This window comes from Melospiza melodia (assembly GCF_035770615.1).
Source record: "Melospiza melodia melodia isolate bMelMel2 chromosome 7 unlocalized genomic scaffold, bMelMel2.pri SUPER_7_unloc_1, whole genome shotgun sequence".
Lineage (NCBI taxonomy): Eukaryota > Metazoa > Chordata > Aves > Passeriformes > Passerellidae > Melospiza > Melospiza melodia.
Genome location: NW_026948497.1, coordinates 1615302 through 1632077, shown reverse-complemented (window position 1 = coordinate 1632077; position 16776 = coordinate 1615302). Strand labels below are relative to the sequence as shown.

Here is a 16776-nt window from a genome sequence, read left to right as displayed (position 1 = left end):
AGTGAAATCCTCCCAGTCCTCATACAGGTGTCGTCTCCTGTGTAGGATCAAAGTCCAGCCACCAGACACTTCTGGCAACGTTCCAGGACTCCCGAGCCCTCCAAAGGTGATCTCGGCCACTCTGCACCTCCGTCCTGAGGTGCTGAGATCCCACACTCCTCCTCTAACAAACTGGATGCATAACCATAGCCACAAACCATTCATACCTGGAGCAGACCCCAGCATGTTTATAAACTTTTTACACATCATTACCACCAAGCCCAGCAGGATAGCGATTCTGGTCACTGTCCCTCTGCTATAAAAACTACATATTAGGGACAATACTAAAGCTATTTCTGGGTAAGGAAATAAACCTAGGTTCCACAGAGGTATTAAAATCTCAAAAAACCTTAGGGACCAGAAATGCTTGCAAGCCTTCACCCCAACAGACATTATGAATTCAAAAAGCATGGCTATTAACTGCTTTATACAAACACAGAGTAATGGCAACCAAAATGCACTCAAAACAGGGTTTTTCCACTCTCTCTCGAGCCCCACGTGTTGGGCGCCAAATTTTGTCCTGGTTTAGGGTAAATTTGGTAGAGAATCTCCAAAGGGGGCCCCTCCAGAAACAAATCTACATGGCCCCTCCCCCCAACCGGTTTGGGAAGGATTCCTCAGACAGAAGTGGAAAGAACCTGTTTATTTAACAGGCACAGCACCCCCAGCACACAGAATGAACAATACCGGATGACACCACTGTGAAAAAGGTGACAAATTCAGAAAGTCTCTCTCGGGGGTGGTCGCTCTGTTCTCAGTCCCTCCGGCGCTGGGGCAGCTGCTGCAGCCACAAGGTGCAAACTCTCGGTGTTCCCAGGTCCCAGTCTGGAGCAGGTTCGAGAAAGTTGAAAAAAGGAAAGGAGAAACAGTCCAGGAAGGAATTTGGACTGCTTAGTTAAACTAGCTAATGAGCAGGAGCAAAAGCAAGCAGAATTGAAGCAGAAGTAAGAGCCAGAGAGAGAGAGAGCAAAGCAAAATGGCGAAAGCAGAACTGTGCACTGCCCTGTCTCCGTGTCCTTGATAAGAAAACCCCAAACAAAACTTTCACACTACAGAGACAGTCTTAAAGGCACAGAACATATGAATGGGGATTTATTGATTGATCAGTCACTTTAAATAATAGTGTTAATGAACTTCATGCATATTCCAAAATCCAAGTTCACGATAGGCTAACAGAGAAAACTCTAACCACTCCTTTTGTTTTACAATACCTATAATTGTTTATTAAAAACAGAACCAGTGTTCCCACTGTGATATGAAAGGTTCCCAAAACTTCCATATCCGTTCCCAGGGTGCCATCTTTTCCCAGAGAGGGTGTTTTGCTTATTATGGGAAGACTGAGAACCTTATTGTTTATAAAGTGATACATGAGAGAGCCTAATTGTTTATAGAAATCATCCTGGGAACTGCTTTTGGAACTGCTTTGCAACTACCTTTTACTGTTCTCTCAACTGTGTGCTTTCATGGCCTTTTTCTTTAAGCCATGCTTGAACTAAACTCTCCACACTGGACCAAAGGACTTTGTCTCTATGTTTGGTAGCTCTATCCCCTCTCTCTTTCTCTCTCTCTCTCTTTGGTCTGTCTCTCTTCCCCCATCTTTTTCTCTCCCTCAATCCCTCTATCGCATTTTGCTGTGCTCATTCAATAAAGGTGTATTTGTTTCGATTATTGTTGCAAACCCCCTTGTTCCATGTCGGTTCTCTTTGCACCCTGAGATCAAATCCATGAACCATCACGAAACCCGTCCGTGACGACCGATCGTGACACCCCCCGAGGACCCCTCCTCAAATTCCCCCCATAGCCCCCCCAGACCCCGCTAAAACACTCTCAAGATCCCCCCAGACCCTCCCCAAATCTCCCCCAAACCTCCTCAAGACCCCTCCCCAAATTCCCCTCACGACCCCTCCAGGACCCCTCACCTGTTCCTGCGCCTCCTCAGCAGCTCCCGGAGCCCCCCGTCCTCTCCCAGTGCCTCCCCCGCTCTCTCCAGCGCCTCCCGCAAGACCCGCCCGAGCCCGGGGCGGCTCCCGGGGGTCCCTGAGGGGGTCCCAGGGGGCAGGGGGGGGAGGGGGCGCCCGCTCCATGCCCGGCCCCAGGGTGAGGGGGCGCTGCTTCAGGTTCAGCTCTGATTGGCTGGAGCGGCTCAGGGAGGGCGGGAGTTGCTGATGGGGAGACGCCCAGTGATTGGTTGGTTTCATGGAGGGCACGGTGATTGACATGGGGGGGCGGGAGCGGTGCGCGATGATTGGCTGCATAGGGGCAAAGAAGGCGGGAGTTGCCGAGGGGAGACGTGCGGTGATTGGTTGATTCGCCAGGTGAGAGGCGGGCGGTGGGGATGTGTGCAGTGATTGGCTGGATTGGGCGCACAGGGAGGCCGGTGTTCCTGAGGGGAGACCCGCGGTGATTGGATGGTTTGGGGCGGGGTGCGCTGTTATTGGCTGGGAAAAGTCCAGGATTTTTACGGGACATTCCCGGTTCTTTGGAGAAAAACTCAGATTTTTAAGGAAAAATTTCCGATTTTTGCAGGAGAAACATTCCTGGATTTTTTGAACCCACATGACCCCAAATAACGTAAATAACCCCCAAATACTCGAAATTAACCCCAAAGAACCCCAAAAAATCCCAAATACCTGAAAATGCCCTAAATAACCCCAAACAAATCCAAATAACCCCAAAAAACCAAACAAACAAAGAAAACCAAATTAAATCCAAAAACCCCCAGATGATTTCAAGTACACCGAAAAAAATCCCATATACACCAACATAACTCCCAAGAACCCCAAATAATTCCAAATAAGCCCAAATAAACCCAAACAAACCCAAATACTTCCAAATAAACACAAATAACTCCAAATAACACCAAATAAACAGAAATAAACCAAGTAAAACCCAAGAAAAACCCCAAGGAGTCCATAAATAACCCCAAACAAACCCTAAATAAACCCAAATAAACCCCAAGAAACCCCAGTTCCTCCCGTCCCCACCCCAAAACAGATCACGACCAATCACAACGCGCGGCACTGATGACGATCCACTTGCTGGGCACAAACTCAAAGCACTGGCCCCTCTCAGTGATTTTCAGCCAATCAGCACCTGGCCCGACTCTGACTCATCACTTGCCGGGCACAGACCAAGGCCTCTCACTGCGGTAAATACTCAGAGACCACGCGGGGTAATTTCCAGCCAATCAGAGCGTGTCTCGCTGATGACTCATCAGTTGGCAACAGCAGAGTTTGGGGAGGGGGGGAAGGTGACCCTGGGGATGGGCTGGGGACCCCAAATTAATCCAAAATGGGGTCGGGACCCCAAAACGGAGCAGGAGGGGCCTGGAGCACCCAAAACCAAACACAGAGGAGGGGATTGGGGGAACGATCGGAAAGGAGAGAGCGGGGAAAAGAGAGTCGGGACCCCAAAATTGAGCTGGGAGGGGAATGGGACCCCCAAATTGAGGTGGGAGGGGAATGGGACACCCCAAATTTACCTCAGAGGGGGATGGGACCCCCAAACCGGATGAAGCCAATTTTGTTCCTGGAATATGTAAAGTAGTTTATGGATATGCAAAAAGTCGATAAATAGGCAACAGGCTGATGTAAGCGGAGAGAGGACCTTCGAGCAAAGGTTGTTATGGCCACCAAGACCCCCCAGTTATTTTCGGGGACACCCCTTAATTAATCTGGTTTTAATTACATCAGCCTGTTGCATATTCATAGACCCTCATGCATATCCATAAACTAACCTACATATTTCCGGAACTATTTTACATGGCCCGTCCGTGAGGGTGTCTCCCCATTTCAGGAGCCTCCACTGAAATGGAAAATGAAAACCCCCTCTCTTTGATGATGATGATGATGATGATAATGATGATGATTATGATTATTATTATATTAACTAATTTTTGAAATTAAGGGGTTCTCAGGCAAAGATGCAGTAGTAGAAATAACAGTTCTTTATTACGAAAAATTAAAAATACAATTGCAGCAGTACAAACAAAAAAACCAGTCAGAATCCTGTAGGAATCCAGTGAAAAAGGTTGATCCTCTGGGAATCCAGTGGGCAAATATTTACACTCAGGGAATCCAGTAGGAAAAGGTGGACAATCCGGGAGTCCAGTGGAAAAAAGGTTGATCCTTTGGGAATCCAGCAGGAAAAGCTTGATCCTCTAGAAATCCAGTGGAGAATGAGGGTGATCCTTTGGAATCCAGTGGGAAAATAGCTGATCCTTTGGGAATCCATTACTTATGCCCATAAGACAGGGCGAAAGCAAAGCCATGGAGTTTTTATAGGGTATCCCAAGGGTGGAATTGGGGTTGCGGTCAGGGGAGGAGTTCTTAGCAATACAAGAAGGGTGGGATCAAATTCCTGACTCTTAGCAACAGCAGCACTCCACACAGAACCTGTCCCCAAAACCTAAATTCCCTCTAAAACAACTGAGAAATTATGCAACGTCAGATATATTCGATGAATTTCCTTCATTTAATCCAGTTTTGGGTGTTTTTAAAGGATGAAGGTGAAGCAGAGGAAAATTAAGGCCAAACCAAAAGGCGAAGCAGCCAGGTGTGTTCCCAACATGGATCACAGGGAATGTGAGTGACCAGGGCTGTGCCCAAGGTGCCTCCTCCAGTGGGGCATGGAGCTGGAGCAGCGCAGGAAGGTCTGCCCGCACTCACAGGGCTTCCTTTACTGGTGCCTCCGTTGGTGTCGGGTCAAGTGAGAGCTCTGTGAGAAGCTCTTCCCACACTGGGGACACTCATAGGGCCTCTGCCCTGTGTGGATGCGCAGGTGGGTGATGAGGGTGGAGTTGTGCTTGAATCCCTTCCCACAGTCAGGGCATTGGAAGGGCCTCTCCTCCCTGTGAATCCGATAGTGCTTGAGGAGATTGGAGCTGCTCTGAAACCTCTTCCCACACTTGAAACACTCGTAGGGCCTCTCCCCAGTGTGGGTCCTCTGGTGCTGGACGAGGCCGGAGCTCTCTCTGAAGCACATCCCACACTCGGAACAATTGTACAGCCTCGCCCCAGTGTGGATCCTCTGGTGCGTGATCAGGTCGGAGTTCCACCTGAAGCTCTTCCCACACTCCACGCACGTGTGGGGCTTCTCCCCATCATGGAGCTGCTCATGGAGCACCAGCTCCGAGCTCTGCCTCCGTCTCCGGCTGCCTTCCCGGCCCAAGTTGCTCTTTCCCCCTCAGATCCCCGCCAGCTGCGTTTGCAGCCCCTCCTCGTGCAGCATCTCTGGGGCTTTTCCTCCCCGTTGGCTTCCTGCGCCGTGGAGCCGCTCAAAATGGCCTCTTCCACCAGGTTCTGCCGCGGGCATTTGTCCTCCCTGCTCTCCATGCTCAGCTCCTGCTCTGGGGGAGGAAGGACAAGGACAGGATGGGATTTGCCTCCGTGCCACAGGCAAGGGCAAGGAGATCCCCCCAGGGCTGAGCTGCAGCCAGGGCCGTGCTGGGCTGGGAGATGGAGCAGCACAGAGGGGAAAGGGGCACTCATCACCAGCTCGGGGCTGTGCACAAATCACCAACAGGACTGGACTGCTCGGAATGCGTCCTGAGCTGTGTGATTTTCCAACCATCTGTCTCATTACTTGGTTATGACCATGGGAAGATGCCAGTAGCTCACTTCACAGGTAGCAGACAAAGAAGTTCATGTTAAAACTTACTTTAAATGGTTTTTGACCAATCACTCAAAGCAAAAGCATATTGACAGTAGTTCTATCCAAGTACTATAAGCTCATTGAGGGTTAAAACAATGCTTGCTTATTACAAGTACAATACCTGCTTGTAAGCCTTAAAAAACAATGCACAGAGCTCCAGTATTAAGCTTGGAACTTCCTAATATCTTGCTAGATATACTTTTCCGCAGGTTAGGGAGTTATTCTAGATAAGTGTTAATGCACAGACCATTGTTCTATTTCTCCTTACTTTCTAATTCTTATATATTTTTTCTGCTGATCAATCTATTGGCTGCTGCAAAGCTCAAATCAGTTCTACTGTCTCTGAGGCTTGTCTTTTGCAGCTTTCCAAAAACCATCTGATTTCAAGCATTCCAGAGACACCGAGTTCCTCCTCACCTGCCTCATTGTCCTGGGGCATCTTCCTCTTCCTCGCAGCCTCCCAGGAGTTGGCAATGGGAAATCCTGGTTTGGGGAAAACAAGGGATGAGCACATTGAGTTTGAAGGTCCCTCTGCCCAATTCCATCTCTACAAGTCACCGGCCATCTGGGCTCCAGAAACATCTCCCAAACACCAAGATTCAGCCCTGAAAAAGCCTCCCAGGAGTTCCCCGTCCCTGGCCCCTCCTCTCTGGTGTTCAGGGAGTCCCCCGCAGTCCCAGCTGCTTGAGGTTGGATTGGGGGTCCCCCTTCTCCTCGGTGCCTGCCCTGCCCAGGCTGCTGGCAGTCCCAGCAATGCCAAAAGCTCCCCCCGCTTCACTCTCCCCATTTCGGGATGCCAGGGCTGTTTGGGCTCCCGGGGTCCCTCCTCCCATCATTCTCTGCTCTGGGCTGCAGCGGCTCCAAGGAGTCCCCCCTGCCCCTCTCCAGGCTCTTGAGGCTCCCGCCAATGGCGGCGCTCCCCCCTCTCTGCGCTCCCCACTTTGGGCTCCTGGGGGACACAGGGCTCTGCTCCTCCAGGCTGCCTCTGCCGGCAGCCGCCACCACCACCCCCCCGATATCCCGCCAAGGGGCCTTTTCTGCTCAGCCTTGGACTTCTTCATTCTCCAAACATCCCCCAAAAACCCCAACCCAGGGACCCCCTGGGATATCCGGGCCGAGTTCCCCCTCTCTGCTCACTGGCGCGATTCGGGGGGACGATGATCCCACAGGTGGGGGCAGTGAATTCAGGCAGGGATCGACCGTGTGGTTCCCTCAGCTCAGCCTCCATCTGCCTTTGTCCCTCCTCTTCCTCCCACTCCTCCCCTTCCATCCCCTGCACTCCTCCTCCTCCCTAACACCACCTCCTTCACCTCTTCCATCGCTGCTCTCTCTCTCTGCCTTCATCCCTTCTTTTCCATCCTTCCTCCTGCTCCTCCTCCCTAACCCCACCTCCTCCTCCTCCTTCATCCCTGCCCTTCCCTCCCTCCTCCTCCTCCCCCAGCAGCAGCGACACTTTCGGTGCCCCGTTCCCCACAGCCCTCGCAGCTGCGGCAGGAGCGGGGATGGAGCCGGGACAGGTCGGGATGAGCAGCGCGGGGCTCTCGGCTGCTCCCAGCCACTGCGGGCGGGGGGAACCCGGCCCGGGCCAGAGGAGAGGCAAACTGGGCAAACTGGGGGCTGCACATCCAAACTGGGCCTTGCTGGGGACCCTGCCTGGACACTGCCAGCCCTTGGGGTTCCTCTTGGCACATCCGCCAGGGGGGAACGCACACAGGGCTGGGGGATCCCAGCAGTGGCAGCACTGCCAGGGACTGGGCTGGACTGGGATCGTACTGGGGGTGACTGGGACTGTACTGGGCTTGTACAGATATCATACTGGGATTGTACTGAGAGTGACTGGGACTGTACTGGGCTTGTACAGATATACTGGGATCATACTGGGACTGTACTGGGATTGTACTGATATCATACTGGGATCGTACTGGGTTGATACTGACATCATACTGGGATTGTACTGGGATCATGATGGAACTGTACTGGGTTTGTACTGACATTATTCTGGGATCATATTGCCATGCCAGGGCAGCCTGTGATCGCACTGATGGACACTGGGATCATTCTGGGATCATACTGGGAGTGACTGGGACTTTACTGGCTTTCTATTGACATCCTATTGGCATCATACTGGGATTCTACTGAGATTGTACTGACTTCATACTGCGATCATACTGGGATCATGCTGAGATCACACTGGGAGTGAGTAGGAGCCTGGGGGGAGCAATTGAGATCATGTTAGGGGTAAATGGGACATACTGGGTTGAACTGGGATGGTGCGAGGATGGCTAGGATCATACTGGCAGTGAGTGCCACTACACTGAGGCTGACTGGGAGTGCTTGGGAGCAAATGGGATCATACTGGAAGGAAATGGAAAGATGGTGGAAGGAACTTGGGTACCCTGGGAATATACTGGGACTGACTAGAAGGAAAATGAGGGTGAAAGAGAGCAGATGGAACCATGTGGAGCACAACTGGTACATTCTGGCAGAGAGTGGGAGCACACTGGGCTCATATTTGGATTATACTGGGAGTGACTGGACTAATACTGGGAGCAACTGAGTGTCACAGTGAGCACACCCTGCACATCATCCCCCATACTGGGCCTGACTGGGAGCAACAGGGAGCAAATGGCATCATACTGGGACTCACTGAGTTGATTGAGGAAGCAACTGGAACCATGCTGCAGACAGCTGGGACTAAACTGGGAGAGATTGGAAGTAAGTGGGATTATACTTGTAAAAAATGCATATTTTGTGATTGGGTTTTCCCAAATATTAAAATGAATATTATATGTCTTGTGTTAGAAAGTAAGGCTGTATTAATTCTCTTAAGTAGTGGGTTAAATATAGTTTTAGGTTATTTAAAAAATGTTAAAATAGAACCTATGCTTGGTAAGAGGCTTTTTACCAAGAAATGACTTGCAGCGAGACAGCAGCCACAGGACACCTAAATATTTCAGAGAAAAAGAATTTATTGCTCTCTTGTCAGAAGAAATGAACTTCTTCCCGCCTCAAAGGCGCTGTTAGGATTCAGAGGAAGAAGGTGGCACTGACCAGACAGAATCCTGTGTTTGAATGGAATTTATGCATCATGTATGAAGTGTATGAATATGCAACAGGCTATTGTTTTTAATGGTTAATCCTGTGTTAACGGGTGTCCTTTTTCAGGCTCGGGTGTCCTTTTTCAGGCTTGTGCTGCCCAGAAAAAGGTACCCAGACATCCGTAACTCTTTGTATTTCTTGTCTCATATTGTCCTAATTCGATTTCTCCAAATTGTTATTACTCTAATTGAATTACAAATTTTTAAACCATTTTATTACTATTAAACTTGTAAAATTTTAAAAGCAAGTGATTGGCATTTTTCACAATTTTGGTAGCAGAGGATGGTTACTAACACCTCACTGCCGGTGCTTGAGGAGAGTCAGAGTGGGGAAGGCGCACCCTGCCCCATTGGCAGCCTCGCTCTGTCTCCCCGAACCTCGCTCTCTTACTCTCTTACCCTCTCATCCTCTCTACCCCTCTCTTCTCTCAGCCCTGCTCCAAGCTGTGCCTGGCAGCTCCAAGCAGGGCCCTGCACCCAGGCCCTTTGCAATAAACCGCAATGCCACGCCCTGGCTGCAGAGATCTCTCACCTCCGTCCATCCCGACCGTCCTACCCCCTGACACTCCGACACCCAAGAGTATCTGGGATTGGACAACACAGCTGGGTTGAGGGATATCCAAGAGCACCAGGACTGGCCAGAAACACCTAAACTTGTAATAGGTGATGTGAAAGTAAAAGGTACCTTATTGTTGTCTTGTTGTGTGTGAGAGTGAGTCACACACAAAATCAGCCTCAGCTTCCACGGCGGGTGGGAAGGGGGGCTGTGCAAAGAGGGGTGCGTGACCCACAAATAAGCCATTGTTCTCCTGGGCGTGTGGGGGCTGTGGCATAAGGTACAGGTGACCTGCAAAGGGGCCATTGTCCCCAGGGCGTGTGAGGGGGCCGTGGCTAAAGAGTGTGAGTGACACACAAATCAGCCTCACAGGTGAACGGCACCGGAGGCAGCAGAGTCAGGGCCCTCCCAGGAGGCCCGGAGATACTGAGACCCACAGGCCAACCCCAAGGCGAGGGGGAGCTACAGGGACCAGCGATTCTCTGTCAACAGGGATCCACTCTGTGTCCTGAGGGTGGGAAAGAATGTTGGAAATGAGTGAGAAATAAAAGTGAGTGAATGTAAACGAATGAAAGTATAGGTAATGTATATTGTGTATTTTAAGCTTCACTTTACTTCCTTCGAGGGAGATGTATTGTATTGAAAGTAGTGTGAGAAAAAGATTTTTTATTTCTCTGTGTGTAGTTGAAAGAAAAGTGGTATTTAGGTTGTTAGTGAATGTGAAAAACAGAGGCAGAAGATGAATAGATAAGATCTTGAAAAATGAGACAGAAAACCAGTAAGTTGGACACAGGGGAAAAAAACTGAAAAAAAAATAGTCCTTTGGGAGTTATGTTAGCTAACACAGATACACCTCCGTGCAAAAGGAGAAAATAGAGGCTATGTAGGGAAAAACATGCAAACTGTGGAAAAAGGGAAATTAACCTTAAACTAGTAAGCTCAAACTTGTGAATTATATACTTTAAGAAGAGCATTAGAATATTTAACACAAAAGAAAGGAACTATATATACTGATTTAGGTATGCCTGTAGAGTAGCACATTTCTTTAAAAAATTTGGAAAAGGAAAAAGATTACTTAATTCAAGAAGAAAAGGACTAGTACATGAGGAACTTATTTTAGAGGTTTTAGAGGCATTACAATCACCTAAAAGAGATGGTTATAGTACATATTAAGAAACCCCCAAAGGGAAAGACCGCAGAAAAAAGGGGAAATAATTTGGTGGACCACGAAACTAAGGCTGCAGCAGAAAATGGAGCTGAAAGAGTTATGTTAATATTACTCCAAATAAGGAAAAACTGGAAATTCTAAAGTTTATGGAAGCCAAGAAAAAAGAATTAAACAAGACTGGAAGTGAACAAGATAAATCAAGGAAATGGAAACTTCTTGATGGAAAACAATTACTTAATAAAATGTGCTTACTAGGAAAATATTAGAAGACATGCATCAGAAAACCCACTGGGGTACTCAAGCTCTGTGTGATCATTTTTTAAGGAACTATGGGTGCACTGGGATTTTTGGAGTGGCCAAGCAAGGAACTGAAAGAAGCTTAATTTGCCAAAGGATAAATAAAAAGGTGAAGAGAAAAACTACATTAGGAGGTTGCGAGTTAGCTAGTAGAGCACTTCAAAGTATCAAAGCAGAAGTTTAGATTTGCTAGGCTCTGGATTTATTTGTAAAAAAACCCATTTAATCCAGAAGAAAGAGAATATGCCATATGTTAGACAGGAGATTTTAGAAGAATAAAAATCTTTAAAGTATCAGAAACACCCGGGAAAAAACAAGAAAAGAAAAAGGGTAAATGAAAGGGAGGGGAACAAGAGGAAAAATCAGAAAGAGAGTGGGATCCTCTGCAGGTCTTGCCCCCTCCGTTCGCGGCCCAGGTGCCTGTCCCGGGTCCCGGCTTGCTGCCCGCCTCAGCTCCGCCTGCCCCGGTTTCCATCCCAGGTGCGGCCTCACTGCCCAGGGCAGCTCCACCTGCCCCGGCGCTGTCGCTCAATTTGTGTGCCCTGCTCCCACTGCCTGGCCCATGGCCACTCTGCCGGCCATGCTGGGGAAGATGGGGGTTGCTCTGTCCTGCCACCTGCTCTGAGGTCACCACGCGCACCGCACCCAGGGGGGGTCCCAGCCATCCCATCCCCGGCTGCCCTGCCCGTGCCACCTGCACTGGGCACCGCCGCTGCTGTCGGGCTCTCCCACCTGCCTTTGCTCTGCTGGGAGCTGCCGGATCAGCCGCCATCAGCCATGTGGGGGCTACCCACGCTCCGCCTCGGGCTCCACGGGAAGATCCCCCTCTGCCGATTCCGGCTGCAGACCCTGCCCACACTCCCACCAAGACTCGGCGGGATATCCTCCACTGACCCCGTCCTGCTCTGAGTTACGTCCCCTTGGTAACCACAGCTCCGGCTGTTCAGAAAAACTCTCTCTCTAGAGGAATCACCTTATCGAAACACTAGGAGCTCAGTTAAAAGACAGCCCTCTCCAAATTCTTTCCCAAAACACAGGAGAAAGGCCATAGAAGGTAAAAATGTGAAAGAGTTAGATGAAGGGATTGCTCTATTTCCGTTCAGAGAGGTTCCCATGGGAGGGATGTGCTGCCCCGCCCCGCGGGAGCCACCAGCGCCCCTGCCGGCCGTGCCCGGAACTGCACCCAAGGGCAAAGCGCCGCAGCCCAAAGGCCGGGACTGGGTCCGGGCTCTGTTTGCTGTCAGTGCCACAGCTGTTGGTGTTTGTTTACTTTATTATACACACTAGTAAAGAACTGGTATTCCTATTCCCATATCTTTGCCTGAGAGCCCCTTAATTTCACTAGTCTAAAAATGAAGAAGGAGGGGGTTTGCATTCTGCATTCCAAGAGAGGCTATTTCTGCCTTCCCGAGCAGACACCTCTCTTGTAAAGCAAGACAAGCACCCACAGGCACTGAGGGGGGCTGCAGGAGGGGCACAAGAAGGCCCTGCAGCACTTGGGCACAAAGGCACAGCAGGTGAGTGCAAGAAGGGAGCAGCAAAAGGCCAAGCTGAAGGCAAAGGCCAGGGCACAGTTCCCACAGCCCCTGAGGGATCAACCCCAGGGCCCAAGGGGGCCCCAGCACCCAGGGCACGGGCTCGGCCACAAGCACCTGGCAGAGGCATTGCCCTCCTCGGCAGGGGAGAGCCCACCCAAACAGCCCCTGGCAAGGAACCAGGGCTCCAGCTGCAGGGCACAAGGACACTGCAAGCACAGACAGCAGCACCCTCAGGACCAGCAAGTCCACCCCTTGATGGACATGGATTGGCAGGGCTGTCACAGCTCCCATCACACCGGGGACCCTCCATACTGGAGCCCTTCAGAACATTCAGGGTGGGTCTGCATTGAGAGGAGGCATTTCCTGATGGACACAGGGGCCTCTCAATCCACTCTGAAACTTAGACCTAAGGGGTGGGAAATTCCAAAAATGTCTCTGATTATTCAGGAGATAAGTGGGAAAGATGTGTGGTTTTATTCAACCACTGTTAGCAGAAGTGGGAGATGAGTATGAAATGCATGAAGTTTTATCTGCTCCTAATTGTTATCATGATTTACTGGGAAGGCATTTGATCGCTAAACTCTTAACGCAAATTATTATTATAAAAAGTGATACAGAGGCCAGTTCTGTACCTCCGTGCCAAATGTCAGGCAAGGCCTATGCTGAAGTGAACCCAGAAATGTGGGCAGGCCCAGGGAAATAGAGAAAATTAGATATGGAGCCTATACAAATTACTTTAAAGCAACCAAGACAAGCAATACCCAGTTCCAAGAGAGGGAAAGAAGGTGTCACAGCCTGGGATTGAGTCCCTGTTAAAGGCAGGGCTTTTGGAGCCAAGGATGCCTCCCTACAACACTCCCATCCTGCCAGTCAACAAACAGGATGGATGGACAGGAGGAGGAAACATAGAATTTTCAAGTGTTAAAATGAAGATTAACTGAGGCGGCAGGCCTGGGTCTTCCAGACAGAGAAAAAGAATTTGAGTTACAGGTGGATGCTAAACAGGGTCTTTCCAGAGGAATTCTTGTGCTAAAATGTTTAACCTTATATAGCACCTCCTAGAGGTCAAGTCGGCATCAAGTTAAACCTTTGACAACCAAAAGAGCCTCTAAATGGATGAGCAGGGCTCGGTTATTACAGTATGAAACTTGTTCAATAGCACAGGAGGATTTAAAACTGAGGACAGGGATAGGGTTTAACCCAGCCTCCTGTCTGAACAGCCTTGAGAGGGGCTGGCAAGGAACCCAGGACTGCACTCAAGGGACAGAGCTCCAGACCCAGGCTGGGACAGATTGATGATGGGACATTCCCTGGCCTGAGGGAGAAAATGTGTTTGTGGATGGCTCTGCAAGGTAAACAGAAGGGAAAAGAGCTACAAGACAGGCTGTTATTAAGGAAGGGGAATCAGACACAGCGCAGGTCACCGCCCCATGCTCAGCTCAACCCGTGCAGCTGTGGGTGCTTGTGAGAGCCTGGCACTGAAATGCCCTGAGCAGGAAGGCTGCAATATCTTCTGCTGACACCATGGCACCTAACAGGGGGCAAAAGCAATTCTCACTCCTTCAGCAACCACTGGAGCAGATATCAAGGGATATTCTCCCACAGGAAGCTGGGCTGGCACAGAGCCTGCCCTGGCACTTTGCTGCTGCCAACACCCAGCCAGGACATCGGCTCCTGCCTAAGGAGTGCAAAGCAGCACCACTGGTGGCCAAGGGGCCCATGCCAAGTGTCCCTGAGGCCAGAAACAGCCGCCAGCACAGATCAACACGGGGGGACCCCTCAGCCTGGCCTCAAGGGCTCTGAAACCCCAGAGATTTGCACTTCCCGCCCACAGCAGGAGGATGGGAGGCCGCCCCTGAGCCTGCCCTGAAGGCAACGCAGCAGCAGCCAGGGCTCCACAGCGGGCCAAGCCCCTGTGCCTGCCCACAGATCCTCGCCTGGAATCCTCTGCAATCCTGGCCACCCTCCTCTGCCATCTCCAGCCCCTGGGGCCAAGCCTTGCTGCCACTGCTGCAGCTTCCGCGCTGGCTGGGCCTGCACTGCCACAGCTGCTGGGGAACACCACGGCACAATTCCACTCTGGGGCTCACTGATACCCACAGTCTGGGCTGCCTGCCATTGCACTGCTGCAAAATGTAGCGATTTTGGTTCTTTCAAATCTTATTTCTCTGCTCAGAAAGGTTTCTCTGCACAAATGTTTGCTTTTGGGAAAGGAATTTTAAACACCTCCTGGTATTTTGAATCCAACCATAATGATTGGATTTCTTTTCACATTCCTCTCTAGTCATAGCCTGAATGGTCATACACAAATCCCTCCATACATCTACTGGTTTGGGAACTGACTGGCAAGACCATGAAACAGCCTGCTCAATTTCTTCTGGAATAGGAGAGGCATCCACTTCCTTGATCACAAAAATGCCTGCATTTGTTCCTCAGGTATTTCCAATTTCACCCTTCTCCCTTCAAATATTATTTTCACATTAAGTCGGGACAACAGGTCTCTGCCAAGAAGGGGTGTGGGGCAGTTTGGCATATACAAAAATTGGTGATCTAATTCCTTCCCCCCAAACCTAAGATTTAAAGGTTGTAAAAATGGTTGTTCCTCTAGCTTCCCTGTTGGCCCCACCACCTGTACCATTGTGTCACTCAAAGGTCCCAATCGTCTATTGAGTACAGAATAAGTAGCTCCAGTGTCTACCATAAATTCTTGATCCTTTCCATCTATTTCTAAAACTACCCTTAAATCCTTTTCTAGTCAGTTTTGATTCTGATAGTTTCCCAAAACTAGTGCTTGAGCGACTTCTGCTGGTCCTCCCGTGAATCCTCCCACAGGAGCATTCCCCATTGGACCTGTCCTTAATCCCATGTTTCCCATGCCCATACCTCCTCTAACTGGGCATTCATTTTTCCAGTGTCCCAATTGTCGGCAAAACGCACACTGGTTTGGATCCAACTTCCCCATGTTAGGTGCAAACCCAAATCCTCCCCGACCTCTTGGCAACCCCCTCTGTCCATGATTAGTTCCTCCCCGACCTCGACCCCTAATGGGTCTTCCTCCTGCCCCTGTCTGTTGCATTACAGCCAGAATACTAGCTTGTTGTCTTTTTGCAGTTTCTTTTTCCCTGTTGTTGTATACCTTCCACGCTACCTCCAGCATTTTATCCAAACTCCTAGTATCCTCTCCTTCCAGCTTTTGTAACTTTTTCCTAATATCCTCTTGTGATTGCCCCATAAACAACAATGCCAATTGAAGTTTTCCTGATTGATCCTCTACATCTAAATTAGCAAACTTCCGAGCCATGTCTTTTAATCGTTCTAAAAAGGCAGACGGAGACTCATTCTTGTCCTGCTTGACTGAATACAACTTAGACCAGTTCATAGTCTTAGGTATTCCTGTCCTAATTCCTTCCACCAACAATTCCTGATATCGTTTTACAGCCCTTATTCCTCCTGTAGAGTTTGGGTCCCACTTAGGTTCTTCACTTGGTACCAATTCATCAACTGTCTCATTTAGTTGTCTCAACCAAATTTCCTCACGAGCCTTTTCTCTAGTGACTCTAATAACCATTTCCTTTTCTGTGGAATCCATTATAGTATCTAATAATACCTGTAAATCATTCCAGTCCGGATTCTGAGTCTTTATTACCATTTTAACCACCCTTGCCACCCTTTCAGGATCCTCCCGATAACTCCCCGCTGATTGCTTCCATATTACCAAATCCCCGGGGGAGAAAGGCACCTTCATAAGTATCCTTTCTCCCTGTGGTCCCACAGCTTCCCTCAATGGCGCAATTAACTGTGGCCCCTTCTGCCCCTTCCTTCCCTTGCGAGTCCGCCCTGCTAACGGAGTTCTTTTAACACTCTCATTCTTTTCACCTTCACCACCATCACTATCACTCTCACTAGATCCCGTTTTTATAGCTATATCCGCAGGGGGAGCAGGGGGCACATTAGGAGCAACCGGAACCCTCGGAGGTGCTATACAATAAGACAAATCTTCCTCGACTGAAGGATACAAATTACGCTCCTTTCTTTCTTTACATCCCACACACTCCCTTTCATCATTCACTTCTAAAACCAAGATACCACATTCCTTTTGCCATTCGTCTTTCCGATATAAAACGAAAAACAAATCCAAATATGGTATTTCATCCCATTTCTCATTTCTCCTTAAAAATTGCATCAAAGATTCCCTTATCCCCAATTCCAGTGTACCATTCACCGGCCATCCGGCTTCCCCAATCTCATATTCAGTCCACCAATGACTACAATAACCTATCATTTTACTTTTATCCAATTCTTGATAATACCCTTCACTTTTCCACCGTTTCAATATACAACCTAATGGTGTATTTCCAGGTATTTTACCATTGGCTTGCACTAAGGTTTTAAAAGTTTTAAAAGACATCATATTACAACCTTTAATTC

The 16776-nt window shown here is 49.4% G+C and overlaps 1 pseudogene; it reads right to left on the bottom strand.

The window, feature by feature from the left end:
• Positions 1–4734: 4734 nt before the first annotated feature.
• Positions 4735–16776, bottom strand: part of LOC134432722 (zinc finger protein 11-like) — a 246541-nt pseudogene continuing 234499 nt past the window's right edge.